We start from the raw sequence: 15,226 nt of genomic DNA, 5'->3' as shown, positions 1-15,226 counted from the left end.
ATATAAAAAAATGACTTTATTGTCCTCTTAAGGTCAGGTTTCACAGAGCTGACATATCTAACGAAGGGTAGCTGGCATACAAGAGAAGGGGACAGTATGACATCAGCTGAGGACAGCGAAGTGCCATAAATGTAATGAATATAAAAATATATATGAAGTTACTGAGCTCTGTAAAATTTCATAGCAGTTACACAGGACACAAGTGCTGTACCTAGGGGTGTCAGCTGTCGGGTTAGCGCACATGAGAATATGCGATCATGTTTGCGCGAGAGTGGGTTTTATTCCACTTTTTTCTCTATTGACTTCTATGGAGGAATATGTGAAGGCGCACCCAATATTCTAACTTCAGATTTTTGCTCTAGTCGGGTTACCACTGGAGCGAAAATAGTTTACTTACAACTGCAACCCGACGAGCGCAAAAATCTTACTTCTAGCACACAATTAACACTCAAGCAGGAGCATTAATTTGCGCTTCACTCGTAATCTGGCCCATAGTACCCAGTGATTGGCTGCTGTGTCTGCCTGTCACTTCTGATTAGATGACCTTTCATGTTCTTCTAGGGTGCTGCAATGCTTATGGCTCTCTTGAAGGACTTTACCTATGTGCTTTTTTTGCAGTATTTTAATATATAGTAAGCGAGGGTACGTTCTGTAAACATGTTTGTATAAGGATATCTCTTTAATAGAAGTCATACACACCTGTGTGCACAAATACTACTTGCAGCAGTTTGCATAATACTATATATTACTCTGTTCTCTCATATCTGTTTTGTTATGAATAAGTGTCTGTTGTGCACTTTACATTGCTATTGACTCTAATTCTTAATGTAGATATGATGCCCTATAATTGATAACATATTTAGCCATACACATTTCATTTTAACCTCTAAAAATACCAGTACTGTAATCTGAAATAGTTCCACTGGTTTAGTTTGTGTCTCAATTAGTATCAAAGCTTCCATCTAGCCTGCCTGAGACTTCAGGATTTAGGCAATAAACATACAGTGTACATGCGCGTTCTGGCGTGCAGCCCTGCAATGTTTTTGTTTTTTTATAGTATTGTGTTCTCCAGGGTCTTAACCCTTTTGCTTCCAGAAAAGCAGAACATTGCTGGCTGTTCAAGCACAGAAAGTGTTACTTGGTCAAAGATAGTCTTTACCATTTTTTTTTTAATAAGCTGAATTTTTGTAAAACATTTTCATAATAGTACTGCGGTAACCGATAAGCAGGATGTAATATCTTATCATTTGTGAAATGCATCCCTCCAGGGGGAATAATGGTCTGCGGATTATATACATCTATCCTTCCTTACAATGTTATTTTTTTTTTTTGCTGCCTTATTGCAATTCATCGCTCTGCTTTTATTCCTCCCTCTTGCCCTATTTCAGTTGTATTTGATGTCTTCCAAAATCCCCCTGATATTTATGTAATGAGTTGGAAACATGACTATATTTGGTAAATGCGTATATATATATGTTTTATATGCAAGCATGTTTATCACTGTTTTATGCAAAATGTGGCTTAATAATATTGCAAACTCCAAATCAGTGATGTTGCCGAGTATTGACAGAGCACAAGGAGGTGGGCGTAGGGATTAATTGCATAAGGTGTGTGGGGCAGATGCTTTTATGCCAGCTGGCTAATAGTGGGCAGTGTGCCTTGAATACCTGTTTTTTGAGGAGAGAAGAGATAAGCAAAAGTAAATGCTGAAATGATATATCCTGTGTAGGGTATGGTCTAAACAGGATAGTCAAACATCCATAAAAGTAGTGGGCAATATACAATGACATTTTATAATACTGAGGCTATATATACAAAGTACTTGCTTAATTGTGGTTTAATTTTTGATGGCACTGAATGGTATATGTTTTTTTTTATGGTGGCCAAAAAAGTTTACATTTGGTGCTAACAGGCTGGTCTCCTTTCCTAAACAGATCAAACAAACTGTGGCAGTGTTTATCAACCGTGGTGCTTAAGTACCCCCAACAGACCAGGTTTTCATTATAGCTGAACCAGTGCACAGTGCACTTATATAACTTATAAGTGTCTAGGAAAACATGGCCGAAGTGGCAACCCTAATTACCGTACTGGTCACATAGATATAATACTGTAATATTCATTTTTTATTTATCTATTTTTTATTTATTTTTTCCCTAGAAAAATAGCCACTATTTTTTTAAGCCAAAAGACATGGTAATTGCTTACAAAATATTTTTAAATGATCTATTAATATCTAAACACGTTTTGGGAGTAAATCATTTATACGTTTCATGTGTTGTGTTATTATTTATAATATTTATTATATTATTTATTTTATTATATTTGGTTAGTTATTTTCAGTGAAAACGATTGTCAATGTAAAAATGAAATTGTAAAAGTTCAGTCATTTTGCTTTCTATAATAGTGAAAGATTTCAAGGAAGTATCATTTAAATAATAAAACATTATTATTTATTAACTTTAAAGGGACATTATCAATGTTTTATTTATGCTTTAGAAATTATGCCCATGCATTGCAAAATATCTACATACAAAAACATTAATTTAAGAGCTTTTAGAATTAGCATTTTGTTAGAAAAAATATGCATTGTTTTGCAGTCCTTTTTGAAAGTTGCTTATTTTAACTTTGCTTGTCGGGCCTAATTAGGGACAGGTATAATCTAGCTCTTGCACATATCAACCAATCAATTTGTAGCATTGTAGTGTAGTGTCAGGATTTGGAAACACTGCAATATTTAGAGGTGAATTATAGCAAAAGCAGGCAAAGTAAATAATGAAAGTGCATAATTAAAAATTTTTCGTCAGATTACCAGTGGAGCGGTATTTAACGCTCCTGCTCGAGTGCGAACTCTGCTAGAAATAAGCTTCTTGCCCGCATCGGGTAGTGCTCGTATTACAAGTTGAAAGTAAACAGATTTTGCTCACACGATAAACTGGCGCTTGTAAAAAGCTGAATTTGGAATATCAAGAGTGTTAACGTATTCCCCCATATAGGGTAAATGGAGCAAAGAAAGTGGAAAAGACCCTAACACCTTACTAGCACGCAAAACCCGATTGCAGGGCGACCCTGCACAGGTCACTCTGTGGCCTCCCTCTGCTCCCTGCCACTGGTCCCCAGCTGGTGATTTAACAAGAGGCATATATATATATATATATATATATATATATATGCATAGCCACCAATCAGCAGCTAGCTCACAGTAGAACATTGCTTTTGATTAGCCTGTCTAAGTATGCTTTTTAACAACAAAATATATCAAGAGAGCCAAGCCAATTAGACAATAAAAGTAATTTGGAAAGTTGATTAAAATTGTATGTTCTATCTGAATCATGAAAGTTTAATTTTAATCAAGAAAGTTTATAAAAACACACACTCCCAGTGGGTGAAACAGAGAGGTACTAAAATGTAAATTTTCCATTGTCCTTTCTAATTATTATATACTTTGAGTATACAGTGACTGATAAGATAAGGATGGCTTGTGTATATAAGGTGATATGTAGAGATAAGATAAAGCGATCTGATCTCCCTGCAAGCTGAACCAATATAATCAGGTTGTGGTTTCAATTAGCAGAAACAGCTATGTCATTTACAAAAATAAACATAAAACAACAATTGCCCATACATTTTATAATCTGCAGCTGGTCATTGGAAACAAATGAAGAAGAAACCAAAATTACAGTACACTGTCCCTTTTAAGAGAGCAGGGAAACGGGGGAAGCAGCTGTATGCCAGTTAAGAGATAATAATACAGCTTTATTATTATTATTATTATGTGGCAAGTAAGAGTTTGCTCAGACATTGTGGTTTGCTCCCTGCCTGTGGATCTGTATATCCCACATCAGTAAACCCTGTAATCCTCACCCTGCTATTACTTGTACAGTACACACATAAATCTATCATGACGGGGCTCTGGGACATTGGAAGTGGGCAGGGTCGGCTGTCACAGATTACACACTCATTCCTGCTGTTCTGTAGAGTTAAACAGCCCTCTCTCTCCCAGCATGTAGTTAATGCAAAGCAAAGAAAACTGTGGGATATCATTCTGTGCCATATATGGAAGTACTGCTGTATATAAATATATATATAGCTTACATGTGTGCTATAAATAGAGAGACTTATCTTATAGAAAGATCTCAGAACTCCAGTAAACAAATACATGACTCAGGTCTACCTCCCCAATCAGCCTAAACAGTTTGTAGATTTTTATTGGTCTTTTTTTGCCACGCACCCTTATTTATAAAGGCTTAAGGCAGCTCAAATATTAACCTGTTTGATTATGTGTGCCAAGCAATGCACTAATTCCCAGGGATTCGGCCTGCTCAAGTTCTTTTTCAGCATTAGCATTTCTTGTTTTCAGCAGAGGTCTCTTATTATCCACACCCCAAACAGATCTGAAATGATATGCAAGTATAATTCTGTTCTCTAACCCTTCCACACCCTGAAAAAGGCACTAATAGAGAGTTGATATCTTGTGTTTTAAGAGTAGTTTGTGTGTTTGGCACTATAGTAACTGATGGTTGTACAGTACCGTGCAGGAGTAATGGTGAAGTATTTACTTATAACAGCATTTTTTAAAGGGACATGAAACCAATTTTTTTTTTCATGTAGTGTACAATTTTAAACAACTTTCCAATTTTTTTTTCTATTGAATTTGCTTCATTCTCATGGTATCCTTTGTTGATTGGTTGGTGCACATAGATGCCTCGCGTGATTGGCTCACCACAATGCAATGCATATGGGTGATCCAATAACATGAGGCATATATGTACAGCCACTAATCAGCAGCTTCTGAGCCTACCTAGGTATGCTTTTCAACAAAACATATCAAGAGAACAAAAAAAGTTAGATAATAGATGTAACTTGGAAAGTTGTTTAAATTGTATTCTCTCTCTGAATCATGAAAGAAAAAGCCTGTTTTTCTTATCTGATATTTCCTGCTGATGCCAGTTAAGAATGGATATAAATGAGATGAGCGCAAATGTAAAAATCTCACAGACTTTAGCGTCCCTTTAAATGCCTCAATTGTAAAGTCGTTTGGTAGCATCACTGATTTTACATTATTGTCAGATGTTATTATTATCATTGATGGCCCCAGAATATAGGGGGGGGTGGGCAGACAGTTTAAAGTAGAGGGGGCACTGCCATAAATCTACTATATATGTTTACACACCTCTTAGCATTTCCTGAAGCCTAACTGTAATTTTATGGGTGTGGCCACAGTGAAAGGGGCTGAATCTATGGTGTGTTGGGGGTTGGGTTTATTCTGGGCGTGTCCTGTGTGGAATGGTGGTGCAAATTCACTATGCTGTGTATGGTCATAGCTGGGGGGCGCATGGGGGCAGGCTAGTGCCCCACTAACCCTTCCTGGGGACACCTATGATGATTATCGTTACTGTTAAAAATGATAACAAGAATATAATTTATTTTATTGTTATCCTTAATTTGTTAAGCAATATCGTATTCAGTAGCACTTACCTAGGGGTAGAATACATAAGACTATACATGATAATACTATAAAAGATAATACTTGTTCATAATAATTATATGAGCCTATGGGGCATATTTATCAAGCTCTGTGTTTTCGGCGAGCCTTCAGGTGATAAGCAGAGTGTTCACAGCTCTAACTACAGAGTAATACATTGGGAAATGTTTCAATATACAGTAGCTAGGTAAGAGCTCTGATAATTTAGAAACTTGATACTAGTATTCCTAATGAGTATACTGTCACCACAGGATTTATAACAGCTTTCTGGAAGAATCATTTTTATAGAGAGCACTCTAGCAGCACATTATATTTGAGTGACTTCTGCTGAAATTCTTATAAGTTTATTTATCAGTACATAGGTTGACGTATGCTCTGGCACTAATTTGTGAGTACTGCAGAATCTAGAAGGAGTTCTGGCTGCATATAATATTTGAAAGATGTTCGGTAGTACAGTCATATGTGAGCTCTTTTACTGTACTGTATATTCGGGTTACTACAAAGTAAATACAGTGTGAAGTTTTGGTGAATGCTTTGATACTAAGAGACAGTATTTTCTGTGAATGCTCTCAAAGGAAGTAATAATCCTTTTGCAAGAAAATAACACATTATGTACAGGTGATACCTTTAATAGTGGATACAATTTAGCTTTGAGGATACTGAGGTCCCCTTGTCAGACAGGCAGTATTTATTTAGAGCTCTCACAGCTCATTACCACAGAGTGAGCTATGATCAAACAATGTCTTGGATTGAGCATTGTGTCATTATCTTATTTATAACGTGCAGGTGTCTTAATTATATGAGGAGTGCAATTATACCATAAAATATAGGAAAGCATTATAATAGTACAATATGTTAGATAAACGTTTTATGGTTTTATAATATGTTGGAATTAAATGCTGTTATAATAATAGTAGAAAGCATTTTGACATAATAGATATGTCCTGGTGCTGGCATCTCTAAAAGAACATGCTGGTAAAATAGAACTAATAGTACAGTATCTATCAGAGAATATTGATAATATAGTATATTTGTAATGTCTGCCTGTAGCATTACTCAGAGAGCACAATCTTAGTACATGCACGTTGAAGAAAGCTTTAAAGTATAACTTGGCTTTTTGATCACATTGTTCAGTTTACAAAGTCATGGAGAGTTAAAATGTGAGCCTGGTGATATTTGGGATGGCTTTGACAGCATTTTAGTGGACTGTTTAATTGTATTGAGTTTTCTTGCCTTTACATTGTATCAGGCAACATTTTCAGGACCTTGGACAGTGCTCTGAATATTGCTACTTCAGACACTTGTGATAATCAATTGTGTTTCCTTACGGTTTTGTTTGATGACTTCAAATTTAGAGTTTCTTGAACACTATCTAATTCATCAACGTATTACTCTTTAGCCCTCTGCATCTAGATTTATTTATTGTTTTCATTCTTTAAACTGTTTGAAAAAATCACAGGACTCTCACCATGCAGCTTTTTTTTTTACTCAAGTTTTACAATATCTATAAAATGCCTAAGTGGTCTTATACTTAAAGGGACACTCAAGTCAAAATTAAAGGGCCACTGTAAGTAAATATTTCTATGCCTGTTACTAACTAACTACCCCAAATACGCTTTTTATCAATAGCATTTCATTAACATATCTCTACCGTATATCAGAAATCTTGTCTGCCAATGTAATTGTTTTCCAAACCCACTCCGTGGGTATCCTTTGCTCTGTACCAATCCGTTTACAATACCTAGGTTTCAAAATGGCGCTTTAAACACAAAGTTATTGATTTTAGTATTTTGAACACGCAGTGCTGAAAATAGTGGGCAGGATAATGTGACATCATCGGCGAATAAAAGATATAACTTTTAGAACGTTATGAAACTTTGTTTTGGAGAAAATATAGGTCAGTAGGTTTTAATTAATGTTTATTAACTTTAATATGTTAGTTGTTTAGCTTAAAAATTATAACAGAAAGTAATCCTTTAAACTTGCCTGATTCAGATAGAGCAGCAATTTTAAACGACTTTCCAATTTACTTTCATTAACAAAATGTGCACAGTCTTTTTATACCTACAATTTTTTAGTCACCCGTTCCTAGTGAGCATGTGCAAGAATTGACAGAATATACGTACATGCATTTGTGATTGGCTGATGGCTGTCACATGATAAAGGAGGAGTTTAAATAGACATAACTGAAATTTGTCAGAAAAAAATCTACAACTCATTTTAAATGCTATTGCATTGTCTTTTTATTATGCATTTGTTTATTATGCAAATCTACTGTATTAACTTGTCCTTTAATTATACTTGAACAAAGATAGGAAGATATAGGTTACCTCTTGTGTACTGCATTTTCTTGGATCATTCTTTATGCTAAATACCTTAAGAGTTCCGTAATATTACTGTAACACTAGTTTATTTCCTATGAGAGTACTCCATCTTCACAGCACCTTGGAGAGTGTTCTGACTTTCCAGTATATTAAAGGTGGAGTTAATAATTACTTATTTTGGTGTTCATGGTGTCCTGAGAACTTTGAAACCACAGAGTGTTCATATTGTAGTTTGAACCTTTTAGTAAAGAACCTCAGAGAGTATTCCAGCAGCCCAATACCTCTGAGGGCTTGAAGATAATACAACCTCATGAGTATGTACATTTTATCTTAACTCCAACTCTTTTATAACATGCTTGACAATAAAAAAAATCACCCTTCTGAAACTATAAGAAACATAATATATTGTCTTTATTTTTTCACATTGTATTTCAGGATTTCTCTTTCATTTCTCTTCTCTCTCTTTTATGCCTGTCTTTTCCTTTCAATTCCATTTTGGACCTTGTTCTACTTCGTCAGTGTGGCATAGCTGTTGACCTATCTTCTCCATGTACCCTTTCATATGCGTTGTGTTCCCTTTAGGGATTATGTCAGTTTTCCTGTCTCCCCGGCTGGGGGTATCTGATGCTCCCAGGATTGTCATTATCACAAATTCATTTTCATGGTATGGCTTCTGAGCTGAGCCTTTCCTTTGAAGTCCCTGTCATCTATTTATGTGAGCAATGAGCCTGCTATGTATTAATATATAAAAGTGAATATATTCATGATAACAAAACTGGGTTTCATAATTCCAGACACATTTTTATATATAAAAAAGGGTAATTTAGAGATTGCCTGCACTAGTTATTTTAACTAATTCATTTCCTGACAGCACTACAAAGGAGTTATACTATAACAGACAGAACTATAAAAGGAATAACTCCTTGATATGTATATGGTATTGTGTACTCTAACAATAGACATTTGACTGTTTTTCAATATTGTATATGTTATACTGTATGTGATATATATATATATATATATATATATATATATATATATATATATATATATATATTTAGAATTTATCTGTTATTCTGTTATGGTAGGTGGCTAGCAGAGGAGCTGAGGTCTAATCTGCCATACAGCTTACAGAGGAGGTACAGGACCATGGGCCTAATTATGACTCTGTATACCTTGCATATTTATGTGTGTGTATGTGTGTGTGTGAGTTTGTGTGTGTGTATGTGCATACGTGTGTATATGTGTGTGTGAGTTTGTGTCTGTGTATGTGTGTGAGTTTGTGTGTGTGTGTATGTGCATACGTGTGTATATGTGTGTGTGTGAGTTTGTGTCTGTGTATGTGTGTGAGTTTGTGTCTGTGTATGTGTGTGAGTTGGTTTCTATGTATGTGTGTGAGTTTGTGTCTGTGTATGTGCATATGTATGTATATGTGTGTGTGTAAGTTTGTGTCTGTGTATGTGTGTGAGTTTGTGTCTTTGTATGTGTGTGAGTTTGTGTCTGTGTGTGTGTGAGTTGGTTTCTATGTATGTGTGTGAGTTTGTGTCTGTGTATGTGCGTATACGTGAGTATATGTGTGTGTGTGAGTTTGTGTCTGTGTATGTGTGTGAGTTTGTGTATGTGTATGTGTGTGTGTATGTGCATACGTGTGTATATGTGTGTGTGTGAGTTTGTGTGTGTGTATGTGTGTGAGTTTGTGTGTGTGTATGTGTGTGAGTTTGTGTCTGTGTATGTGCATACGTGTGTATATGTGTGTGTGTGAGTTTTTGTCTGTGTATGTGTGTGAGTTTGTGTATGTGTATGTGTGTGTGTATGTGCATACGTGTGTATATGTATGTGTGAGTTTGTGTCTGTGTATGTGTGTGAGTTTGTGTCTGTGTATGTGTGTGAGTTTATGTCTGTATATGTGTGTGAGTTTGTGTCTGTGTATGTGTGTGAGCTTATGTCTGTATATGTGTGTGAGTTTGTGTCTGTGTATGTGTGTGAGTTTGTGTCTGTGTATGTGTGTGAGTTTGTGTCTGTGTGTGAGTTTATGTGTGTATATGTGTGTGAGTTTGTGTCTGTGTATGTGTGTGAGTTTATGTCTGTATATGTGTGTGAGTTTGTGTATGTGTGTGAGTTTATGTCTGTATATGTGTGTGAGTTTGTGTCTGTGTATGTGTGTGAGTTTGTGTCTGTGTATGTGTGTGAGTTTATGTCTGTATATGTGTGTGAGTTTGTGTCTGTGTATGTGTGTGAGTTTATGTCTGTATATGTGTGTGAGTTTGTGTCTGTGTATGTGTGTGAGTTTATGTCTGTATATGTGTGTGAGTTTGTGTCTGTGTATGTGTGTGAGTTTATGTCTGTATATGTGTGTGAGTTTGTGTCTGTGTATGTGTGTGAGTTTATGTCTGTATATGTGTGAGAGTTTGTGTCTGTGTATGTGTGTGAGTTTATGTCTGTATATGTGTGTGAGTTTGTGTCTGTGTATGTGTGTGAGTTTATGTGTGTATGTGCATACGTGTGTATATGTATGTGTGAGTTTGTGTCTGTGTATGTGTGTGAGTTTGTGTGTGTGTGTATGTGCATACGTGTGTATATGTGTGTGTGTGAGTTTGTGTCTGTGTATGTGTGTGAGTTTGTGTCTGTGTATGTGTGTGAGTTGGTTTCTATGTATGTGTGTGAGTTTGTGTCTGTGTATGTGCATATGTATGTATATGTGTGTGTGTAAGTTTGTGTCTGTGTATGTGTGTGAGTTTGTGTCTTTGTATGTGTGTGAGTTTGTGTCTGTGTGTGTGTGAGTTGGTTTCTATGTATGTGTGTGAGTTTGTGTCTGTGTATGTGCGTATACGTGAGTATATGTGTGTGTGTGAGTTTGTGTCTGTGTATGTGTGTGAGTTTGTGTATGTGTATGTGTGTGTGTATGTGCATACGTGTGTATATGTGTGTGTGTGAGTTTGTGTGTGTGTATGTGTGTGAGTTTGTGTGTGTGTATGTGTGTGAGTTTGTGTCTGTGTATGTGCATACGTGTGTATATGTGTGTGTGTGAGTTTTTGTCTGTGTATGTGTGTGAGTTTGTGTATGTGTATGTGTGTGTGTATGTGCATACGTGTGTATATGTATGTGTGAGTTTGTGTCTGTGTATGTGTGTGAGTTTGTGTCTGTGTATGTGTGTGAGTTTATGTCTGTATATGTGTGTGAGTTTGTGTCTGTGTATGTGTGTGAGCTTATGTCTGTATATGTGTGTGAGTTTGTGTCTGTGTATGTGTGTGAGTTTGTGTCTGTGTATGTGTGTGAGTTTGTGTCTGTGTGTGAGTTTATGTGTGTATATGTGTGTGAGTTTGTGTCTGTGTATGTGTGTGAGTTTATGTCTGTATATGTGTGTGAGTTTGTGTATGTGTGTGAGTTTATGTCTGTATATGTGTGTGAGTTTGTGTCTGTGTATGTGTGTGAGTTTGTGTCTGTGTATGTGTGTGAGTTTATGTCTGTATATGTGTGTGAGTTTGTGTCTGTGTATGTGTGTGAGTTTATGTCTGTATATGTGTGTGAGTTTGTGTCTGTGTATGTGTGTGAGTTTATGTCTGTATATGTGTGTGAGTTTGTGTCTGTGTATGTGTGTGAGTTTATGTCTGTATATGTGTGTGAGTTTGTGTCTGTGTATGTGTGTGAGTTTATGTCTGTATATGTGTGAGAGTTTGTGTCTGTGTATGTGTGTGAGTTTATGTCTGTATATGTGTGTGAGTTTGTGTCTGTGTATGTGTGTGAGTTTATGTGTGTATGTGCATACGTGTGTATATGTATGTGTGAGTTTGTGTCTGTGTATGTGTGTGAGTTTGCGTGTCCTATAGATAATATTCCTGTGGAGTTATTAATGAGTCAGTACTGATTGGCTAAAATGCCAGTCTGTCAAAAGAATTGAGATAAGGGGCAGTCTGCAGAGGTAAAAAGCGTATTATTGTTGGTTATGTAAAACAGGGGAATGGGTAATTAAGGGATTATCTATATTTTTACAAACATTTTCAAGTAGTCTATCCCTTTAATTTCTTTTAAAAAATTAATTAAAAGTTAACATAAACATAAGTGATTTTTGGCTCTGCGAGTATGACAATTAAAATATCTATTGCACATGTGGACAAAAAAACATGATGCATTTCACAATTATTATTTCAGCCATTCACTGACTCAGCAAGCGCTACCCAGGTACTGAACCAAAAATGGTCTGGCTCCTAAGCTTACATTCCTGCTTTTCATATAAAGATACTAAGAGAACAAAGAAATAGTAATAATAGGAGTAAATTAGAAATGTGTTTAAAATTGGGTTTCATATCCCTTTAATATTAAGCCTATATGAGCTGGTGGATAGTGGATATATTGTACGTTTATATAGTGTGTAAATAGTGTGTTATATGTATGTATTATACTGTAAAATACTATATTACGTATTTTAAGTAAATTTGTTATTTAAAAATATGTGTTTTTAACTTGGTGTGTTCTTTTTAGGAACAAGATGTCACGTACGGGTTATTAATATCCCATAGACGACAGTAGCCACTGCTTTTTCATGCTACAATAGTTTGGTTTTTAAACATTGCACTGTGTAAAATGTGTTTTTAAAAGACAACAGCCTTTTTAACATTGTATTTTTAAGTTGCTACAAGTTCATACTGTTCTAAACGCGTTTAGTTCTAATATTACCATCACACTGTACCAAAATGTGCTCTATTTTTATAACACGTTTGGTGCAGTTCGACCGCAATATTAAAAGTAAACCAAAGTTAGGTTTACTAAAGATACAGATTAATTTATTTTTTCTATTATCTGCAATAACATGAAAACCAGTGTGAAACCGTCATGGGGGCCCATTTATCAAGCTCTGGATGGAGCTTGAGGGCCTGTGTTTCTGGCGAGCTGGAGCATTTTTGGCTCTGAGCAGGCGGACAGACCGCTGCAATTCAGTTGATTGACACCCCCCTGCTGGTGGCCGATTGGCCGCGATTCTTTAGGGGGCGGCGTTGCACCAGCAGCTCACAAAAGCTGCTGGTGCAATTCTGAATACGGAGAGCGTATTGCTCTCCGCATTCAGCGAGGTCTGGCGGACCTGATCCGCACTGTCGGATCTGGTCCGCCAGACCTTTGATAAATATCCTCCCTTATGTTCTTTGAAACGTCACCTCCCATCTCACTGAGGATATATCTCTGTTATTTCTGTCCTTACATGTTTATCAAATTAGACATACTCTTACCACCTTCTCAGCTCTTCTTCATAAAATATAAAATACACCCCCGAACAAATGAAAAAATAATTTGCTAATGATTCACTCAAAAACAAACAATATCCTAAATATGTCCTTGTCAATAATCGGTAAACCATGAAGCTGTGCAGCAGGTAACGTCAGTAGTACTTGGTTGTACTGACAGTTTATTCTTAGATTAGGGGGTGTTTTTATTTTGGGGGGGGCTTTTTTATTTTCATAGGGATTAGGTTTAATTTTAGAAACTTTGGTAATTTGTTTTTTTATTTTCTGTAATGTTAGCCTTTTTTTATTTTTTTGTAATCAGCTTTTTTTTATTTTTTGTAACTTTAGTATTTTTTAGTTTAGGTAATTTGTGTTAATTTAGGGGGTGTTAGGTTAGGGGGTCTTAGGTTAGGGGGCGGTTTAAGGGGTTAATGGGTTCATTAGGTTTATTGCGATGTGGGGGTTTTGCGGTTTAGGGGTTAATAGGTTAATTATGTTTATTGCGATGTGAGGATTTTGCGGTTTAGGGGTTCATAGGGTAATTAGGTTTATTGCGATGTGGGTGGCTGACGGTTAAGGGATTAAGGGGTTAATTACTTTATTATTTTGCGATGTGTGGGTTTGCGGTGTATCTCTTAATACTTTGTGTGTGAAGTTCGTTTTTTTGGTATACTTTGTGCGAGCTGTGTTTTTTTTTTTGTTTTTTTAATGTTCCGTTTGCCTTCGCTGCATCCCGGTGGATTCTGAAATTTTCGGAATCCACCTGGATGCAGCTTCGCAACATTCTATTGGCTGCCTCGCGCTGCAAACATTCCATTGAGGATGCGTGCATAACTGCCGACGGCGACGGACATTACAAACGCAATTATAGTATATATATATATATATATATATATATGCACACACACACACGCAATGTTTGCTTATAAAAAACTAGGAATATCTGTATGTGTGTGTGTGTGTGTATTTTCCTATATTCCTTTTACATACAAACCTTTTCATTACAGTATTTCTTTACTGTGTCTTTCATTGGGTATTAAGTGTGATGTTGATTTTAGATTATTATCTTTGCTCATTAAGTATTAATTACTACAACAGTGTCTCTGCATCCTATATATTATTTCCCTGCAACATGATATGCAATGCAAGTTCCTGCTGGGGGTTGCTGTCTGTAATCACTGTTGATGTGGGCAGCTGTACCCATCCCTGCCGAAGCATTCAGCTTATTTTACTTGTAAATATGTTCAACCAGATATAACGTCCTTTGTCAGCTCTTGTCAAGCCAACGTCTGAGCCTCAAGTACTGATGAATAGCAAGATGCTCTGCTCTCCCTGGTGCCAGAATATATTTAAATGCCTTTGCAGTTTACTAACAACAGTTTCCATTTCTACTCATCAGAATTTCCATACAAAAACAATGTATATATGTTCTGTTTTTTAAGCCATTTCATTCCAATATTTACTGTTCATTGGCATTTTCTTGAATACGATTTGTTAAGTACGTCAAAACATGTATATGAAGTGTATTATTAAAGAGCATATATACTGTGTATATATATATATATATATATATATTTATATACTGTATATACATATATATATACTGTATATATATATATATATACTGTAAAATGACAACATAATCCACAGTGCTGTTTGTGTGTGTTATATAATAGTGTGCATCCACACAATTTATTTTAAAGGGATATTTTAAAGGAAAAATGACTTGTTCTGATTCTTTAGAGCATGTCATTTTTTTTAGTATTGATCATAATCAACTATGGGCCAGATTACAAGTGGGGCACTAAATATTTTACCGCTCGCACAGTAACTGCACTTAAAGTAAAAAATTAGGGCGGCCACATTAACACACATATTACAAGTTGAAAATAAAAAGCGTGCAAGTGGAAGACCGAGGCGCGCTATCTTGAGGATTTTCGCTCTTGCTCTATCTTTTTACTTTCAACTTATGAGTGCAAACCCACATGTTTACTTCTAGAGGTGTTTTCACGCGAACGGAAATGCTAAATAATGCGCCACTTGTAATTTGTCCCACAATGTTTACAGAGATCAAGAACAGCAAAAGAAAACAAATTATATGTCAAATGAAAACAGAGATGCATTGTGAAAAAATACAAATAGTAAATAATAAGTAGAAGTATCTGCCCACTCACACAACACTGAGTGAAGACAACTTAACAACA

This window comes from Bombina bombina, chromosome 6, assembly GCF_027579735.1.
Source record: "Bombina bombina isolate aBomBom1 chromosome 6, aBomBom1.pri, whole genome shotgun sequence".
Taxonomy (NCBI): domain Eukaryota; kingdom Metazoa; phylum Chordata; class Amphibia; order Anura; family Bombinatoridae; genus Bombina; species Bombina bombina.
The sequence above is the reverse complement of the archived record's forward strand: the minus strand, read 5'-3'. Positions refer to the sequence as shown.